General features: G+C 38.4%; 1 protein-coding gene across 2 annotated transcripts in view; it reads left to right on the top strand.

Annotated features, from left to right (window-relative positions):
* LOC129701723 (transcriptional activator protein Pur-alpha-like) overlaps nucleotides 1–12,650 on the top strand; it is a 39,236-nt gene extending 26,586 nt beyond the window's left edge. The window contains exons 3-5 of one of the 2 annotated variants that reach the window (XR_008724256.1): nucleotides 7,096–7,119; nucleotides 7,779–7,852; nucleotides 10,284–12,650. The gene's annotated coding sequence lies outside the window, so the exon portion shown is untranslated. Of the gene's footprint in view, nucleotides 1–7,095; nucleotides 7,678–7,778; nucleotides 7,853–10,283 lie in introns of those variants that run through there. The other variant, XR_008724255.1, reaches the window with a different exon arrangement.
* Nucleotides 12,651–15,747: the final 3,097 nt, after the last annotated feature.

A 15,747-nucleotide genomic window follows, 5' to 3' on the forward strand; every position in this document is an offset into this window, starting at 1 on the left:
CACATGCAAGGGAGCACGAATGCCATAAATATGCTTGTTTTTGAAAGTTTAGCCCTTTATAGCATTTTCCTGTATATTGTATTTCCTTGTCAGTGACTTGAACATTGTATGCCTCACCCTTACCCTCGACTACAGTTATCTTGTGAGATGTCATAGCTCAGCTGCGGCATTATCTAAAAGTTGTTATTACCAAGTGAATTTGTTGATACTGTGTAGTGAAATTCCACGGTATCTTTGTGGTGAATTTTAATCTGTCGACCATGAGGAATGTTGACTTCCCATGGATACACCTGAAACAATTTTAGTGTTTTCACTAGAAAACCTAATGGCAAGATTAAGTGTTCGCCCAACTATGATAGCCTAACCAAGCATAAATCTCTCAATGTAGCAAAATCTCAGATTCCATAATTGCACAAGGACCATGCATTCATTTGTGGATTAAAAATATGACATCAATGCATTAAAATTTGACGGGTAAAACCTTTCAACTCGTTTCATGATCAGCAGCAGCCTGGCTACATTTATGCTAGATACAAGAGTTATATGTTTGTTTATACAACTGTTTAAACTATAATTCTGACTGCTAAATAAATTGAAAACCAGGATATTACTAGGTTAGAAAACGTTTTACCAATTTGTATATATCTACCAACATCAGCTTGTATTCTGAATAAATCTGTTTGAGCTGTTGAATAATAAATTGACGTCAAAATGTTATGGATTAGATTGGCAAAAGTGCTGTTTTAGACAATTGTTTTTACTTGATCTGTTGAAAAAGGACAAAGTTGATCAACCTCTTAAACCCAAATGTAGTTTTTCTATATGCCATCTTGTATCAGAATTTTAATTTGGATTGATTTCTACACATGTTTGATACAGTTTCAATGTTAATTATGATAACATTCTAAAACTCCATAAATATTAATGGAGTATTTTGAAAATACAACCTAGATGAAACTCTTCTTGGAAAGTGCAATAATTTGGCAAACATTGTAAGTGAAATAAGTTTTCTAGTTATACAACATGCAGCTAAATGACAAGTGTTAATGAAATTTAGAGATCCTCATCCCTGAGGTTTAAATGCAAGACACCATGAGATTCGGGTATTGCCTTAAAGTGGATGAAGATGGCCGTATGGAATTAGCTAAAAGTCACTAGAATACAATTCTTGATTGGTTGGAATGCTGCTGGTTCTGATGTTTCCCTTCTGTAATTTCAGTTTGTGCTGAAGAGTTGGAACTCAAGAGATATAGTTGTAATTGGGATGGGAATTTAGATTATAAGACATCAGTGGAGCTCCACTCAGATTTTCAAAGAATTGCCAGGATGCAGAAATATTGGAAGAATGCATTTTCACCATTAGGTTGCAGAGAATTTACTAGTATTTTATTTGCAGCAATAGGGATAGGAATAAGTGCTGGCGAGTTTAGATGCAAATCTCATGTTTTACCTATTACAAGACATAATCTGTGGCCATGGTGGCGCTGCGGTAGAGTTGCTGCCTTACAGCGCTTGCAGCACTGCACCGGAGACCCGGGTTCGATCCCGACTACGGATGCTGTCTGACCGGAGTTTGTACATTCTCCCCGTGACCTGCATGGGTTTTCTCTGAGATCTTCAATTTCCTTCCACACTCCAAAGATGTGCATGTTGGTAGGTTTATTGGCTTGGTAGAAGTGTAAATTGTCCCTAGTGTGTGTAGGATAGTGTTAATGTGCGGGGATCGATAGTCTGTGCGGACTCCTGTTTCCGCACTGTATCTCGAAATTAAACTAAAGGCAAATTTAAATATTTTCTGAAATTTAATTTCCAATTTATACGAGCCAAATTCTGAGTTAGAAGAGATGTAAATTTACAACACTCCTGTTTCTTGTTAACTGAAAATCTTAGCAACAAAGGCATGTAAAACATGCGTTTATCTTCATGGAATAAATTATACATTTTTTAATTCACTTTTGACAAAAAAGCTTTGCTTATTTGTCAAAAAGATAATTTTTTTAATAACTTTTATTAGCAGAATTCTTAATTATTTAATAATATTGTAAAGGAAGCTGTGGAGATTGTACAAGAGTCTGAAGCATTTGCAACCAGAACTGCCAAAGGGATATTCCGTTTTTGAAGTCATTGGTAATCACAGATACAGCACTGGTTGCACTAATCCTTACTATAGAGAAAAGGGTTATGATTATTGAGGTGATTTCAGCACCAAAACTCCAGAAGAACTTTCACAGCAATGTCTTTGTGATCCAATCATCTTCAGCTGCTGCGGCAAAGATTTGTTTGGCACCTATCCATTAAAATAACAAGTCAAATGCTTGACATTCAGCTCGATGTACAGATGACCATACCCGCATATACCACTGTGGAATGACAAGACCACATTAAGGCTTGGAAGAGATGTGTGCCATGCAGTTGCCATTTTGAGCACGGGATGTCTAACTTTTTTCTTAATATTCCAGAACTGGCTGTGTCTTCAGCCATGATATTCCAATACAGGGTAGTTCTGCTACAACGTGCGTTTTCACTACGCAAATTGGATGTAATGTGATCGATGAATTAGGCAATGCCATTGGTATAACACAAGATTTCCTAGGAACTCAACTATTGCATAGAACTTTAGAACTTGCCGCATATCTAACAAGAGGTACAGTGAACAATTGCCCAAATTGTTTGTCAACATCCTAGGTATTACCATTGATTAAAACCTTGGTTAAACTAGACACATGTATTGTTACAACAGGAACATGTGTGAGTGTGCATTCATTGGCAAAAGTCTCCTGCCAAAGTCTTTGCTTCATCTACAAAACGCAGGCCAGGAACATAGCAAAATACACTCCTCTTGCCTGGATGAGTGCAGCTCCAACAATGGTCCCAAGGTTCCAGGAAAACTAGATTGCCTTGCTATTTAGTACCATAAACTAGCAATGTTACAAAATTTTGAGATTTAAAAAATCAAGTCTGCAATTTATCCCATCAGATAAAGCATAAAAAGAAGTTTAATTTGACACCTAATTCACTTTCATATCTCAAGTATTAAAAAAAAATGGCCATTTTCATACTCGGAAATTAGCATCTTGTTCCCTATTGATTTTCTATGGACATAACAAAAAAGCTGTGATCGTGGACAGTCAAAAGCCTATAACCTTCTTAAAAATTAAGAGAACTGAATGAAATTTTCAGTTATCGTAGATTGAACCATTCTGAAACAAATATAAAATAATCTTACTTGGATGACCTGAAGTTAAAGCATATAATTAGTTAGCTACCCAATTGTAGCTAATTTCAAACTTCAGTTACTAGATCTAAACATTATCCATTTCTTAATAAATGATTAACATTTTTAAATAGCCTAAGTGTCCAAATAATATTCACAAATAATTCACAATAAAACATGATTTTAAAATCTCATTTACATTAATTTATAGGCCAAATGGAAGGAATTTAGTGTTCAATTGCTGTAAATAAATGCCCATTTAAATCAGCTTTCTAGTGGGATCCTGTGAACGCGCTGGTTTAGAACGTTCATTGCGGTAGATTTGTGCCTCAACTGCCCAGAAAAATACTGCGGGATATAATGGGGCCAAAATGAGCTACTCGCAACATTAAACTTTGTATAAAGGGATCTTAAGAAGCCCTTTTTAATGTAAAAATAAACAGCCTACCTTCTGTTGTCCCCTGTATGAGACCCTGCTGGTTGCCGGCCATCGGGGGTTTAGAGGTTAATTTTTAAACTACTATAACACTTGGATAAAGCTCGTAAAACTAATAATAGCTCGTGACGGAATCTCCCAGCGAATTTTCGTTAATAATTAACTAGGCTGAACATCCTCGATTTGAACAGCCTAGAGAAAATCGCGTTTTAAACCCGCCGCCCTCTAAGTGGCGCCAAAATCGCGCACACGGGCTGGGGCAGATTTTCAGCGACGCTTCAGGTAGGCTTTGCAACATACCTACATAAACATTTTCAAGAGTAGTAAACATATGGTAACACCATCATATGCACGTTTCCTCTAAAGTGTTAAACGAGATTCCGTACTCTACTTGAACAATATCTTGAAGCAAAACCTAGTTAGAAGCAAAAATCCAAACACTTAGTCACTGTCAGCATTTGTTTTTCCTAGATGTTCTTCTTCTTGCGTATGGCGTGCAGAGCCTGGAGTTGTTGGACAACTTGTTCTATTTGATCTTATTTGATTGGTTGATTGCATTCGTCGAAACATGGCGGACCACGTGAAGGTTGCAATCTTCCACCCCTTCTAGATGTTGAACAGCACTTTCTAAATCAATGACAGCATCGCCTAGAATGACAAAGCTTGGGACAACAGCGACGTAAGAATGCAATTTTCTTCTGTTCTGGTGCAAGTTGTGACTATCGAGACTTATATATATTCAAATTTCATTGTTACTGGATAAAAATTCTGGACTTCCCTACCCAATAGCAAATGGACTCTGCCCAATGTTTTCCTTTGTCTTTTTTTTCCTTATCTGACTATACCCGTCACTAATCAGCCTCTGTCTCAAAGATCTCCCTTCTATGTGCCCATCATCCTCCACTCACCAGGTTCCACCTTTCACTCTTGCCTCTTCATACTGGCTTTCTCCCTACAGTCTTTGTCCAAATCTCCACCTGAAATGTTAACCATCCCTTTGCCTCCTCAGATGCTGCTCAACCTCCAGCAGTTTATTTTTTTTTGCTTCAGCACAATGGACTGCATTGTTTAAGAAGTTGGCTCGCCTATTGTTAAATTACAGTTGGGGGTCACGCAACAAACACAGGCTTTCCAATGATTAATCAAACAGAGGACTCAAAACGCAATGGAACTTTGGCATCGAATGGGATGTATTGAATTCATTGCTTTCTGTGCAAGCAGAGATGGGCAATAAATACCAACATTTCTGTCCATGTCTGCATCCTGTGAACAAATTATTTATTATTTACAAACCACAGCAGGCTAAAACATGATCAAAGAGTACTGATTTTTTCAGCACAAGATCCTTTAGATTGCTTCAGTATTTTTATAGCACAAGATCCTTTAGATTGCTTCAGTATTTTGTATTTACAGATCCTACATTTAGTATTGTGTAATGAATTCCAAGGTCTTTTGGAGTTGTGATTGATATCATCAGCTATCCAAGTTGCTCTTGCTGCAAAGTGTGCAGAATTAATCAGTTTGAGATATATTTGAACTAAAAATTTCTGACCAACTATATATTTTTATCCAATGTCCTATATTATTCTAAATCGGTTATTGCTTTAAATGAACAATTGCTGAAGTGATCTTTCTAATATTGTGCATTATGACACAATTTTAATGATGTTAGAATAGGGTTCTTGTTGGTTTTAGTAGGTGCTTGGAAAGCCTGCCTAGAGTGATACAAAAGTGCTGAGGTAGAAAGATTAGATTTATTTAATTCCTCTCCAGATGCCTAGATCTATAACCCTAAAGTGAACCAGCTTCTTGTGAAGTAGACGTTCATTGTTTCCAATTTTGGAACTCGTTTGTTGGCGCCATTTTGGGGGTGTCTTTAAATGTCATTACTACTTTGTTTCTTTATTGCTGAAAATATTCAAGCATTGCCTCAAGCTACTCCAGAATGGTTTTTAATGTACAAAAAGGAACTCCAGCAGTTTTATCCATAGAGTCTCACAAATTTTTTTTAAATGAAACTGGTTCAATATATGGAACAGGATATCCAAGGCAAAGAACATTCCTGCATCTACTTCTCTGAAGAACACTAAAGGGCCTGTCCCACTTTCACGACCTAATTCACAACCTTTTTTACTCGTGGACATTTTTCATCATGCTTGAAAAAACACCCCGACTTACTTGATGCCACGAGTACTTACGACTAGCATCATGGCCTGCTACGACCTGCCTACGACCTCCTACGACCTCGTGACGACCATGCTGCGAGTATGAGTCAAGGGCAAACTTGGTAGAGGTCGTGAATTAGGTCGTGAAAGTGGGACAGGCCCTGAACAGTAGTTTGTTTTGTTTTTTTCCTCAGACTAAAATTCTTCAATGGCTTGGGTCAGTCACGTATATTAATTAGAACATCAAGAATCCAAAAGAAAAAAACAACATCCTTGATGTTCGCTGAACTGTAATGTTATCCATTTTGCCCGAGTACAGCTTTAGTGGCCTTTCCAAGAGAGTTCAATAGTCAGCCATAGAAATGTTGTTGAAGAAAAAAAACAGAAAATCCCATGATAAATAACATCATGGGATTCAGGACTAAATTGAGCTAAATAAAAATGGAGACAAAAGCATGAAACTAAAGAAGCAAGACCAGCTTTGGGAGTTTTAAGGTATGTCTGCCAAAATGTAGTCTATCCCCCATTCTAAATTATAGATTCCAAAGGATTGTTTTGAGTAAATAAAATATTGAGATTTTAAGTAATTTGGCCAGATCAGACTGAACACCCATAACAAAGGAGATGGAGCACCATCTTAAGCAGGTACCAGATGCCTTTCTGAAACAAAGTTTGAAGTCAAAGCTTGGAGTCCTTGGGTTAAAACAAGTCTCCATAACAATATCACATCAAATATTTTATAGTGGATGATTTCAATGGGTGGTATTTATTTAAGAACTTTCCAGATTAAAGCCTTTAATGATGCAACACCTTTAGGTCGGTTTTAGTCAAATTGTTCTTAATAATATAAAGGATTCCAGAGAATTTGGAGAATTTCTAATGTTGCGTGTTGTCTATGTATTTTGACTGGGCAGAGGTGACTAAATCAAATACCTACCTGCATTCATGAGTGTTAGTCGGGGCATCTATAGGTCCAAGGTCAGAGGTTCCTCTTGATGACACCTTCCTGACCAAGGTTGGAACAACAAAGGAAGACTTGATAGCAGATGTTGCAACATCGTGCAGTGCCAGGGCTGCCTCCAACATCTGCTGAGGTTACGGCAATACCTGAGTCTTCAGTGGAAAGACATTTGTGTCTTTGAAAACTCTTGATGTTTCATAAGCGACAATTTTACAACCTGATTTCATTGGTTTGAAGCAATCGATGGTACAACCAAATTACAGTTTCTTCTGGTGATAGATGCATCTCTCTGACCTGGAGTGTTTGTGTTTCATTTTAGGTCTGGACTGAAGACAGACTCCTGGTGAGTTAAGGTGCATCCTGCAAAAACTACTTGTGTACAGAAAAGTCCACAACAGGATGTGCAATATTTGAAGCCTGGTCTGAGAATGTAGTGGAATACTTTTAATTGAGGGAAAAAAAACATCACAGAAACTGAAGATGCGAAACTACAAGTTGGAATAATCGGATTCCAAGACAGAAAAAAATTAGAACTGATCCTACTGAGAAAGTAAGATCTTCCAACTAAAAAGGAAAACTGAAAACTGTCTTGCAAGCTGGGTTTATATAGCATGGAAAATGGAATATCGTGTAACTTCATAGCATTAAGCTCTTGGACAGATTCAGTCCCATTTCTTTCCACTGTAGAATGACTATACAAATTATTTGCCTAAAATTAAAAAGTGCATAATTTTCCAGTACCATGCATTGCATAGAGATGTGCAATTTTCCAGCTTTTAAAAACGATTGAGATGTTACTTACTGGGAACATTATGCATGACATGGTTAAGGAACACAATCTGTTGAACAACACGGTCACAATAAAAAATAAGTTTGAAAAGCTTGGACAAAGCAAATTTTTGTTTCACATTTTTGTACTTTGAAATGCAATAATGAAAAATTGGTTGGATATCTTGGATTTGCACATTATCACATTCTACCAATATTCATCTTTCTCACAAGGACCAACTGATTGGCCTCTGGACATCAACAAGCCTACCATCTGCTAGCCTAAGAAGTGCACCTCCATTAACTAGGTTTGATTTATTTTATTTTTTTCCCCTCTGCTACCAGTGAATGATCAACAAGTTATTCCATTGAAGCCTCACCAAAACCTGATTCCAATATAACTCCTGGATTAAATTCTGATGCTATAATGCCACTGCTTAAGATAGTCGGGCAGTCTTTAGGTTGGTATATTGCCAAACTTCTCTTATTTTTCCATTTGCTCATCCTATGGATGTTGACTCCTTGAAGTACAATACTATCACTGTCATCAGCTATCACCAGCCGTGCTCATTTTCTCTCCACTCACTCTCATGATCATGGGAACGTTTTGACATCACTTCTGAAATACTATTCAAATGCAGTGGGCACCATTGGTGAGTCCAATTGTTCTCACCTAAGGGGCACAGTAGTGCAGCTCGTAGACCTGCTGCCTCACAGTGCCAGAAACCCAGGGTTGATCCTGACCTTTGGTACTGTCTGTCTGGAGTTTGCACATTCTCCCTGTAACTGAATGAGTTTCCTTTTGAGTGCTCCAGTTTCATCCCACATTCCAAAGGCGCGTGGGTTAATTGGTCTCTGTAAAGCGTCCCTAGTGTGTGAGGAGTGGGTTCAAAAGTAGAAACTGAGTACATCAATCAACTCTTCGGGTAGAACATTTTAAAGATTCTCAAACCTCTGAGTGAAGAACTCCCTCTTCAACCCCTCAAAAATGGCTGGTGCTTTCTCCTAAGATATTACTCCCTGGTTCTTTGCTCTCCAGCCTGCGAAACAACCTCCCAGTATTTATCGTCCATCATTCTCTGGTTTTATTTTCAGTGGGATCAGCGCTTACTCTTCTAAACTACAAAAAGCATACAACTTAATACTGATTGTTTCTCAGAACAAAATATTTATCCAATCTATTGAAACTTTGTTGCATTTTCTCTTAGGCTTTCATGAGTGCAAAGAGCAAATCTGCACACGGATGTAGTGCAAACACAACATCCTACATATGCAACAAGACGTCCTTATTTTTATAATCCAGCCCTTTTCCTGTAAATGATTGAATTATATTATTGTTTGGTCATATACACCTCCAGGTCCCTAAGATCGGCCGACTTGGGGTTACTGAACATCCCGCGGCCTAGGCATTAGCTCAGGGGCGACTGCGCCTTTGCGGTTGCAGCTCCTGGACTGGGGAACAGCATCCCTCTTCCCATCAGAACTGGCCCCTCCATCGACTCCTTTAAGTCGAGACTTAAAACTCATCTCTACTCCCAAGCCTTTCTTGACGTCCTCTGAGCGAGGCCTATATGTATGTAGTGATGTTTGTATTTAATCTATGAACCACTGTTGTATAACGCTAGTACCTCCACCAATGTAAAGCACTTTGGCCAACGAGAGTTGTTTTTTAAATGTGCTATATAAATAAAAGTCACTTAACTTGACTTGACACCAGGGTGCATTGAACTTCCTTGTTAACGTGAAACTCACAAATTAAATGATATGTCACTATATAATTTAGCTTTCGAATAGCTTGCTGTATCTGCAAGTTAGTGCTCCCTCAAAACTTTCAATCATGCAGAACACCAAACTTTGATAGCTTTTTACTGTTTAAATAGATTGATGTGAGAAAATTTAGAGACATTATAATGTCTCCTTATACTTTGTCATTAATTTAGCTTTTAAATAGCTGAGGCCTGAGCTGTAATTCTGCCAAGTCAATGATAACGATTATTTAAGTTGTGTAGAAACAAGTTTATCCACACTGCAATTGGGACATTATACTAGCAGTTGTAAAGGATTAAAGGCCAGAACTATTTTGGGCCCAGCTTTTGTGTGGCTGCTTTTTGAATGCCTTTTGTAAACACAATTTTGTTACCTCCACTGATTCCTGTTTATCCACCCTGTTAATGCAATCACAAAAGTAAACACAGTTCCCTTTGAAACCAAGGCCAAGTTGGTATGTTGGATGTGTCCAGTTAACACTCTTTTGAAATGGCACCTATTGATGTCTAATGACCTTCATCAGGCTTAACTGATCCCTCCCCCCCCCCCCCCCCCCCCCCCCCCCCCTTCCAATTGTTGAACAGTAGTGTTACCCTTTAATCCACAATTTCTGCAACCACCTCGATTCGAACCTTGGGATGGAGACCCCAGGGGATGTATTAAATCAAATGATTGCTCCAGTGCTTTCCCTAAACAACATTAATTGCTTTTAGTTTTTCACTTCAATTAAACCATTGTTTCTCAACAGTTTCTGGTACATTAATTGTGTTTTTGTTTTAAGATTCTAAATACTTAATATCTCCGCCACATATCCGCTTTGTAATTTCTTCTCTTCTCAACCTCAAGCCCCCACATTTTTCTTTTGATACTCTGTTGCATTTTTATATTCTTTCTTTCTGTTTGGTATCACTATTTACTAATTACTCTTTCATGCTACTCTACCATTGTATTTTCCTGATTTTTTTTTCTCAGGTTTTTGAGAATTCCTGGAAAGGATGACCAGTATTTCCAAATTGTCAGATTTGCTACTCCAAACGATGTTTTACATTTTTTTTAAATTTCCAATTTTTCGAGTTGACCACCTGAGAATTTGTCCACAGGGATTTTATTTCTCATTGTAAACTGCATTCATTGACGAAAATGAAATATTTATTTAAAAGATTGTCATTTCTTGGCTATTATAATACCATTGAATCTACTTTCCTTAATTGCCTTATCCAACTGTTCCCTTGGAGTTATGCAATTGGCGGTAAGTTTAAAGACTTAATATTTATATTTATGATGGGATACATCACTCAAGATTAATTAAATTCTGTCAAATAAGATCACAGAACTGGAGGATTCTTTATTAAGATACTTTTTTGCTGTCCGTCATCTTAAGATCTAAAATTTATTGATTAATTCTACAATATACTCTTTCAAAAAAAATGACAGATATTGTAGATCTGTTTACTCTCTTAATCCTCAGGGTTATTAAAATAAGCACATTTTTATAGCTTAGAACCATGTTGGGAAAGTATAAGGTTACAACAATTGCGGGTATAAAAAATATTTATTTCAATCTAGGTTAAATGAGAAATCCCTCAATTTGTCTGTGAAGATCTGATGTGAAATAAATCTGAGCGATTATAACCCAATTTCTAGTTAAGGACTGAGTGGCTTATATATGCAATCTGCTGACCAATTTAACATCCATCTACTTGTCTGAAAATGCTGCTGGATGTCCAAAATGAAATGTTTCATTATATAGAATAGATCATTTTTTAATTTGTGGTCTCCAGAACTCACAAAAAGCAGCATTTTCAAAATGTTAAGAGTATCCACAAAACTGGATGAATAACTATAAAATATTACCTTAAGATTAATTAATCATTCCTAATAATTTTAAAGACGGGTGCATGGACTACACCTTTTTACTTTCCACTGTAGGCGGCACAGTAGTACAGCTGGTGGAACTGCTGCCTCAGCACCAGGAGCCCTGGTTCAATCCTCTCCTCGGTTGCTGTCTCTGTGGATTTTACATGTTCTCCCTGTGACCACATGGGCTTCCTGTGTCCTCCACGTTCCTCCCACCTCCAAAGATGGATGGATTTGTACGTCAACTGGCCTCTGTAAATTGTTCCCAGTGTAGGGGTGGATGAGAAAGTGGGCTAACAGAGAACCAACATGAATGGGCAATCAATGATCAGGATGAACTTGGTGAGTGAAGGACCCGTTTCCAAGCTGTATCTCTCTAAACGTTCCACCTTAGTTCACTTCCTGCTAATGTCCTTTGCATTTTCAATGTGTTTTGTCTAGATTTAGGACCTATTACACCGATTGATCTCATCTTGATGAATTCCATCACTCTTCCCTGAAAGACCCTGCAAAATAAGATGAACTAACCCCTCATTGCACAGTACTCTCTCTGTTCATTGCTTGGCTCCTCATGGTATTGGTTTAAAAAAACACCTTGTTTGCACTCTTGGAACTCTTCTTCCACAGTGTTATTATTAATTTGGTTGACCAGTCTGTGGATTTAAATCATTCGTAAGTACATTCGTATCCATGTTGCATGCATCTTTACTGTTCATTTTTGTCACTAAAGCTGAAGAAAGTTGTATTGACTGGAAAGCAGGCCAAAATGATTCCATAGAGGTTAAATTATGAAAATGTTTTTGTATACATTCCCTGGAAATTAGAAAATTGAGAGATGGTCAAAATAACCTATTTAATATGTTTAATATAGAGAACTTGCTTCCTCAGATGAGGGTTTCCAGAAACAACACAGCATCATAATATAGCTAAGAAACATTAGGGATTGGAGTGAAAGGGTGCTAGAAATTTGGAAATTGCTCTTCCACTCTGGTTGATTTGTAAAAAAGTGAGTCATTTTGAAAGTATTTAGTTTGTAAGTGAAGAATACCAAGGGATTATCAAATATCCCCATATGAATCAAATTGCAAATCAATCATGAATTGAATAGTTGAACACATTTGAGGGGCTGAAGGAACTCCTGTTTCATTGATATTACACCTATTATGGAATGCCAAAAAATAAACTGAGGAGGTTTAGACCTTTTAATTATGTAAACTTCAAGTGAAAGTCACAAGAGTTACTGCATGCAACGCCTGTAGTGATTACTGTTGATTTTAAAATTTGAGAGAATATTATGTAGAATTAGCATGTTTTGATTGGCCAGTGATATAAATAATGCATTGTACATAAACCAATGGGAACTCTGATCTGGTTTCTACATATTTGAACTGGAGTATGCTGAATGCCCTTGCACTGTATATTTTTTGATTGCTTACAATTTGCTTGACATAAAATGAAAATTGATGTTTTAGTGACAAAATACATTTCAAGTCTAGAAATGTTCCTTGAATAAGTTTATGTGGCTTTGATCTCTATACTTTAAAAAAAACTGTTAGATCAACACTCAGTAAAAGTAAAATATCAAGAGAGAATTAGATTTAGCTCTTCGGGTCAAGGGATAGGGGAAGAATTCGGAATGGGGTACTGATTTTGGATGACCAGCCATGATATTATTGAATGGCGGTGCTGGCTCGAAGGGCTGAATGGCCTACTCCTGTACCTATTTTCTATGTTTCTGAGTATTTAAATTAATTTGATGACTACCAAAGTTAAGCTCTTAATTATATTTCTTGCAGCACATCCGTTGTTTAGTAATGCAGGATAAGTCGGAGTCATACACCACAGAAATAGGGTCTTCGGCCCAACTTGTCGCATCTGCCCACATTTGGCCATTATCCCTCTAAACCTTTCCTATCATTGTACCTGTCCAAGTGTCTTATCAATGTTGTTACATTGAGGAGAGACCATTTTATGCAGCCAGACATCAGGGCCTGGCAGTGCTTTCTTTCTGCAAAATGCGTTTGTCACTTGCCTGCTATGGAGAAATGAACAATAATATTTCAGTCACAAAATAAAAAATGCCCTTGTAACAAAGCAACGAGAGCTTTGTGTGGTTAAAAGTTGAACAGTTTTTGTTTCTACAAAAAAATTGTGTTCTTATAACTCTATTTTGGAAATAAGTAGGTCAGCTACTCTTTAAAGTCCCACCAATAATGAATAAAAGTATCAAAATAAAATCACCAACCTGATGAGAACAAGAAATTTAGGGAGGGTATTCTAAAGCATGGGATGGAAATAGCAAAGGAATGGATGAGAACTGATGGTGGAGTGAATACTATTAAAGTATCAGATTAGTAAAACAAATGCTTAGCAAGCTGAAAGGTTATTGCGAAAGAGGTAATTTTATGATTTGAGATGCTTATTTAATTTAGGTCAGTAACAGTGAAGGGTGGACAGGACATTGGATGAATTTTAAAAATAAACAGCAGTGTTTTGATGGATATCAAACTTACAAAGTGCAGAAAATGGAAGACCAACCAAGAAAGTACCAATACAGTCAGAATCAGAAGAGGCGAAGGTGTAACTATACTTGAAAAAGGGAAAAAACTAAATAGGGAGCTATGAAGAAAAGTAGGGAAGACAAATGGATAACTCTAAGCTGGAGTAAACCAATTGGATCTCTAAACTAAACAAAACTAAACTCTTTGAAAGAGCCAGCCCCGACAGGATTTCCTGCATGGCATCTCTCAGCTCTTGTTTCTAGCCATCATATAACCATATAACAATTACAGCACGGAAACAGGCCATCTCGACCCTTCTAGTCCGTGCCGAACACGTATCAGGAAACTCTTCAGTAATTCCAATCTGAAAACTGAAAGTAATTTGTCGATCAACTTGTGTTTTCAGCAAGTTCTGCTGCTACAATTTTCCTGATAAATAATTTAACATATGTGAGCAACAGAGCAGCAAAGTATATTTTAAGCATTCCTGGCACAGAGGTTCCATCCTCCGAAAAGGTGATTTTAGGATCATGTCCAATATATGAGTATTTTACATAATACAAAATAGTGGCTCATTGATATGAAAATAACTCATTGTGAGACGGTGAGTTATGGCACCAAAAACCCAGCTGCTGGAATAACTCACTGGACCAAACACCTTGATGCAGTGTAGTATGTGAATTTGGGGGGGGGGGGGGGGGGGGGGGGGGGGGGGGGTGGAGAGAGGAAGATCAACATTTTGGGTCAAGATCTGTATCAGCATTGAGGGTGGAGAGTGTTGATAGTTGGTGTAAAGAGGAGAGGGAGAGGGGCTTGATGAACCAGGCAGTGATAGGTGGATGAAGGAGGGGTGGGGGATGGTGGGCAGAAAGAACCTGCGGGGGGAGATGGAGGGTTGGAATTGTGGGACAGAGGCAGGTGGAAGCAGACAAGGAAAAATAAGCTAAAGGGGCCAATGTAGCCAGTTTGGAAGGGAGGGTAGGGTGAAGGTGGAGAAAGGGGATGGCGTTTGATAAGAAAGAAGGTGATAATATGAACCGTTTAAGGGGGAATTTGGTGGGTGAAGTGTGTGTATAGTAGGCGTGTGGAACTGGGAGGGGAGGAAAATTGGTGATCGGAAGCTATAGGTGAATATTTGGGCAATGAGCTAAGAATGAGATGGATTTGAAGGGATGAGAGAAAGGGAGGCAACACGGGGAAATTGTCACCCAAAGTTGGAAAATTCAATGTTCATACAATGGGATTGTCAACCACCCAGGTGGATGATGTATTGTTCTGGTTTGCATTGGTCCCTGGCAGTGCTGAAAGCAGACATACAAATTGGGGTGGAAAGGAGAGTTGAAATGGCATGTAATTGCACTCTGGATGGGCATTATGACAGAACACGTGTGCATTGCAAATCAGTCGTAGCCTGTACTTGGTCCCATGATGCAAAGAAGCCACTTCAGGAGTATTGAATGCAATTGCCACGAATAGTCACGTAGGAACATGAATCTTTACCTCAGCTGGAAGGTCCTGAAGAAGGGTCTCAACCCGAAACGTCACCCATTCCTTCTCTCAAGAGATGCTGCCTAACCTGCTGAGCTACACCAGCTTTTTGTGCCTCCAATGTAATAGTTGATGTATTGGAGATGGGGTTGAGGAATGGTACCAGAGAAAATCTGGAACAAAGACTTTTCCGCTGTTCCACATAGCCATCTAAAAGACAGGAGACCATGCGCTCTATCAGCCAAAGCCTGCTGGAACACCTGATTGCATTTTAACTTTCCTTCCCATTCCCATAGCGACCTTTCTGTCCTCTGCCTCTTCCACTCCCATAGTGGGACCACACGCAAGCTGGAAGAATGGCGCCTCATTTAGCTTTGGTTAGCTGCAACACAACAGCATTCATATTGAATTCTCCAATTACAAGTAACCCACGACCCCCCTTTTCACTCATTGTCCTTCCTTATCTGAAACTTTTGTCTCCATTTCACCTCAAGCCTTTATCACTATCTTCACCCATCTGCTACTCACCCCTCTTCACCTGTCGCCCCCCCCCCCCCCAATCACTTGCCAGCAGTCTCTGCCCCACTCTT

The sequence above is a fragment of the Leucoraja erinacea genome, chromosome 11 (genome assembly GCF_028641065.1).
Source record: "Leucoraja erinacea ecotype New England chromosome 11, Leri_hhj_1, whole genome shotgun sequence".
In the NCBI taxonomy this organism is placed as follows: Eukaryota; Metazoa; Chordata; class Chondrichthyes; order Rajiformes; family Rajidae; genus Leucoraja; species Leucoraja erinaceus.